We start from the raw sequence: 6,000 nt of genomic DNA on the forward strand, positions 1-6,000 counted from the left end.
GGTTCCAAAGTATAGTTTCCAGAGCAGTAGCATTGGTATCACCTGCAAACTTGTTAGAAATGTAGTCTCAGATCTCATCAAAGACCTAGTGAATCAGAAACTCGGGGGTTGGGCCCAGGAATCTGTGTTTGAATTAAGCCCATCAGGGGATTCTGATGCAAGATCTGGTTTAGAACCGAGGCAAGTCAAATCAAGTGATGAAGCACATGTACTCAATGAGTATCTGTGTATGGATTATCTCCCTTTCCCTCTCACACTTGGTCAGGCCACCAAATTCTATTGATTCTTCCTCATGAGTATTTCCTGCATGCATTTGCCACCACTTCTTCCTATTCTCAGCCTCATTATCTCAGCTCAGGTTCTCATCACCTCTCACTACAGCAGCCTCCTAATTCCCCTTTCTACCTTGCGCTTTCTCCCTTCCAGGTCAACCCAAGATTTCTAGAATGCTGTTCTCAAATACTACTTTGCATACATCAGTCAGTGCCCCACTCAGACAGGAAAGTGGTAATGCCTCATTGCTTCCAAGATGAAGTACATATTCAAGGATCTCCTTAATTTGGTTCCAAAGAGACTTTAAAACATTTTTCACTTATGAATTCTCAACAGGAACCACCCCCTACATAAATTATTGCTTAGACAGACCATGAGCATATTTGCCTCTGTACGTTCCTCTTTTCCAAATTCTCCCACCCCATACTCATCACCTCTCCCATTTAACGCCTACTCTCTCCCCTAGATTTGAGCTTAAATGTCTTGTCTTTGAGGATGCCACCCTTCACTGCTTCAGGGAAGGTAAAGCACCCCTCTTCTTTGCTCCCATAGAACACTATGCTTACACATTGTATTTTAATTGTCTGTTTGTCTGCTTTTTCATTAGTGTATAAACTCCCTGATGACAGGAACCTTGTTCATTAACTCAACAAATATTTCTTGACCAGTACTACGTGTCAGGCCCTGTATCCCCAGCATCTAGGGAGTTTTTCATAACAAATTTTGATGGATTAAAGTGAGGTTTATCCTTTGTTTATGCTGGCCCCTTCAGCCACCTATTACACTGTAAACCATGTTTTGGGGGATGAATTTTTGGACACTTAGGGTGACACCTGAGGTCAAGTATGTGCTACAAAAAATATAAGAGCAACAGGCCTAATGACAAAGAAGAAGGTAAGGAAGGAAACTTGTACTCACCAATGACAGCATGCCAGGTACCTAACAGGAAATAAAGCCCTTTATTTTCTCCCTCTCTATAATTTATGTAAATTCAAAAACTGAAATTAAATATGTGCAAATAGGAGAATTCAGCTTGAAAAGTAAATCCTTTTTTGGCACATTTTTGGGTGTCAGAAAAGATGAGCGTTAGGAAAATGTCGGGGTGCCTGGGTGGCTCAGTCGGTGAAGCGTTGGACTTTGGCTCAGGTCATGATCTCATGGTTAGTGGGTTCAAGCCCCAAGTTGGGCTGTGTGTTGACAGCGTGGAGCCTGTTTGGGATTCTGTATCTCCCTCTCTCTCTGCCCCTCCCCCACTCACACTCTGTCTCCCTCTCTCTCTCAAAAATAAATTTTTAAGAGAAAAAGGTTAGGAAATGTCTTTTAAGTATGAACTGAGTCCCACTATTCATAATTTACAGGGACATTATGAATTATTTTCCCACTTCTTATCCTATTCTCCTCTAATTAATTAAGGGCCGTGGATCCTTTAGGGGCTTGCAAATCAATATAAACAACCAACCTTTTGCACAATGAATAGATCTGGTACACATATGCAGTGTTTAAATGTATGCAGATGTTCTTGTGATGAATAAAATATAGATTCATATACTTTTAGAAATAAATGTTTTGGGCGCCTGGGCGGCTCAGTCAGTTAAGCCTCCCACTCTTGGTTTTGGCACATGTCATGATGTCACCGTTGTGAGATCAGCCTCACGTCAGGCTCCGTGCTGGGCGTGGAGCCTGGTTGGGATTTTCTCCCTCCCTCTCTCTCTGCCCTCCCCGTTCACATGCTCTCACTCTCTCTCTCTCTCAAAAAAAAAAAAAAAAAAAAGAAAAGAAATTTTCATTTCTTCTTACTACTAAAGCAATACATACATATTGTAGAAAACTATGAACTATGGAAAGGAAGAACATAAAGTTTACCTAAAACCCTTCTACCCAGAGGTAGCTACAGTTGTGTATTTTTCAAGAAACTTTTCTTTTATAATAGATTGAGATTTGTAGAAAAATTGTGAGGATAATGCAGAGAGTATCCATATAGCCCCCACTTAGTTTCCCCTATTATTAACGTCTTACATTAGTATGGTACACTTGTTAAAATTAATGAATCAATATTGCTTCATTATGATTAATAGCAGTCTATATGTTTTTCACATTTCCTTAGTTTTTAGCTAATGTCCTTTATCTGCCCGAGATCTCATCTATTAGTTACCACATTACATTTGGTTGTCCTATTTTCTTAGGCTCCTCCTAGCTGTGACATTTTCTCACATCTTCTTTGTTTTTGTTGACATTGACAGGTTTTTAAAATTTTTATGTTTATTTATTTATTTATTAAGAGAGAGAGAGAGAGAGAGAGAGTGAGAGAGAGAGCCTGGGAGGGGCAGAGAGCGAGAGGGAGAGAAAAATTCCAAGCAGGCTCCACTCTGTCAGTGCAGAGACCAACCAGGGGCTCGAACTCAGAACCATGAGATCATGACCGAGCCAAAACCAAGAGTCAGCTGCTTAACTGACTGAGCCATCCAGGCACCCCGACATCGACAGTTTTGGGGAGTACTCGTCACGTATTTGTAGAATGTCCCTCAGTGGGGTTTGCTTGATGTTTTTCTCATGATTAGACTGGGGTTATGGGATTTGGGGAGGAAGACCACAGAAGTAAAGGACCATTCTCATCACACCATATCAAACATACTATATTTAAGATATACATATTTTCCCCACTACCCAAAACTAGAGCATCCCTATGAAGTTTTTCATAAGTTGAAATGGCTTAAAGCTAAGAGACAATTGCCATTCATTATATGGGGAAAAATTTGAGCATTCCCAGGTCCAAAAAATCACCTCTCTTAGGATTTTCTGGTACCTTAGTACACATCTTGCTAATGGAGGGACAAAATAAATCCAGATAGAGGACAGATGCTCCCAGACAATGGTTCAAAGCTTTGGTGACTGGATGCTGACATGCTGAGGGTAGTCGCCAGGGAAGGGGCTGGAAGGCGCCACTCTCACTGCTCTGGGAATGAGCCACCTCTACAAAAGCTCACCGCCAAACCAACACTCAACCCTCTCCTTGTGTTTCCTCTCTTTTCCTAAAAGCAAAAATCTGCTTTGGATTTCTATCGCTTAGCAAAAATGGGTATCGATGTATGTCTTTCATAAAAGGAAAGTGTTGTGATGCAAACTTTTGAAAAGCAGGACATACCTATATATATTGTTACACTGCACACAGTATTTTGTACCCTGTTTCTTTTTCATTCAAATGCCTATCGTGAGAGCCTTCCATACCATTAATAGCAGGGTAGGAGTATGTACAAGTTCGTGTTAAAATTTGAATGACTTCTGAGGAGTATTTTGTTTCTGTGTGTTTTATTTTTTTTTTTCAACGTTTATTTATTTTTGGGACAGAGAGAGACAAAGCATGAACGGGGGAGGGGCAGAGAGAGAGGGAGACACAGAATCAGAAACAGGCTCCAGGCTCTGAGCCATCAGCCCAGAGCCTGACGCGGGGCTCGAACTCACGGACCGTGAGATCGTGACCTGACTGAAGTCGGACGCTTAACCGACTGCGCCACCCAGGCGCCTCATCTGTGTGTTTTATTTTTAAAGCCTTTAAAAAATTTTGATTTTATTTTAGAGAGAGAGTGTAGGAGTTTGGGAAAGGAGTAGAAAGGGAGAGAGAGAGAGAGAGAGAGAATTCCAAGCAGGCTCCATACTCAGCACAGAGCCCAACGCAAGGCTTGATCCCACCACCCTGGGATCATGACCCCAGCCAAAATCAAGAGTCAGTCCCTCAATGGACTGAGCCACCCGGGCGCCCCTCTATGTCTTTCTTTAAAAGATGGATTCCCTGGATCCAATTCCTACAGGAATTTGTTTACATTATAAAGGGAGCTCGAACTGAAGAGTCTGCTTCCTGTATCCTGGCATTGCACATCAAGGGCTCTTGGTTGAATTGGACTTTGTGAGCTATTTTCAGGCACTCATTGAATTTGCCTTGGGGTCAGCAAGATGAGAGCAGGTAAGAGAACCATATAGGGGATGGACTAGGTAGAGAATGAAGAAAAACAGGAGACTTAGACTTCTACCTAAAGGGGGAGAGTCCAATTCAGAGTCACTACCTGGAATAGTATCAGAATGGAGAGTATCAGAAAGACTCTTTCTTACTAAACCACAGCATATTCCCATGAATTAAGAGACAAGGGGCGTGGCAGATTTGTGACAGTAGATAGTTGGGTCATTTAGAAGTGATATTTTTATGGAGTGGAAAGTGACCCCAAACAACTAGCTGATTTGTCCTTTAGTCAGCATTTTATTAAATATTAAAATTTAGTTCATCTGGTTGGACTTTTGCCTCCCATAATCATCACATAATCACATCACAAAATCACATCATTTAAAAACCAATACTGTGGCTGAACACAATCTCCTATTTTGGGTGTTACTGCTAATTGGACAATATTTACTTACTATTCTATATGGGCTAGAGGTAAACCAACTACATTATTAGTTTTAGATAACACAGATTGTGCTGATTTTTGCCTATGCATCCAGAAAAATACATTTGTAGTATCATGCTAGGAAGCGAGGGGCAGGGGGCTTAGACTGGGAGCATCATACCAAAGTATAACGTATTTGCAGCAGTAAATCAGGGTTCAGAGGAGGCTATAGAAATAAGACTGCCAACCCATACGAGATGTCCAAATTCATCCAAATAATAAGCAACCAGGACATCTGAGTTTATTCATTCAAATGTGGTATGCTGGCTACAGCAGTAGACTGAGAAGTATATAACCCAGATTCATCACTTCCTGGCTTGGAGTTTGAATCTCTGAAGGTTCTCTTTAGCGCTCCTAGTCTATGAATCTATGATTCTACTCAGTATGAGGCACCATTCTGGGTTGTTTGTGGGAGTCAAGGTTGTATACAATACTGTCCATGTTCTTAAAAATCAAAGTAAGGAGTTGAATGGTCCCATGAACACTTAGCAAACATTTGCCACCAGAAGTCAAGAAGGCCTCTAGTACAGAGATAGAGATAGGGCATATCAGGGAGAGTGACACATTTCCAACAACAAAACAAGGCTATGATGTTTGCCTTAGCTTCAACTCCAATTATTCTGCTCCAAATATCCCCTTAGACACTGCTAATATGAAGTGATGACATTAATTGAAAAACAAATACCTCGGAACTTAGGCATGTGTGTAGCCTCTTTGAAATAATATCCTTGAAAGATTATTTGAAGATACTTGATAACTGCCTTCATAGCATGTGGCACATGTTCAAATTTACTCAGTTGGAATAGACTTTGGTCACTGGAGAGCAGACAATGTGTTTGGGAATGGCCACATGCCATTTAGAGCCAAGGCAAATGAATAAGACAAGTGATAGAGCTAGGCCATAAATTTTGAGTTAAAAATGAAGTGTGACAATTAAGAAATGAGATTGACTTTCTTGAGGACCCTGTAGTTGGCTCTGAAGGCAATTCTTATTCCTAGAGATAGTTTGAGCATCACAAGAACAAGTGGATGTCCTCCCAAGGGAAGCACTTTGAAAGACAATAGCACATGCATAACATACTTATGATTTCACTGTTTGTTTAGTTAGCAACATCAGCTATGTTGTCAGCAGTTAAATATGATACCCAACTATTCCTTGTCATTACGTTTTTGTGACAAGTAATATCTTTCACTTCTGAAGGAAGACATTTTCAAGTAACACTTACTTTCAAGCGATTTTCATTTGCCCCTCACCGGTGCCTTGCATTATGCGCTAGACGTTGAGCTGGAT

The sequence above is a fragment of the Leopardus geoffroyi genome, chromosome X (assembly GCF_018350155.1).
Source record: "Leopardus geoffroyi isolate Oge1 chromosome X, O.geoffroyi_Oge1_pat1.0, whole genome shotgun sequence".
In the NCBI taxonomy this organism is placed as follows: Eukaryota; Metazoa; Chordata; class Mammalia; order Carnivora; family Felidae; genus Leopardus; species Leopardus geoffroyi.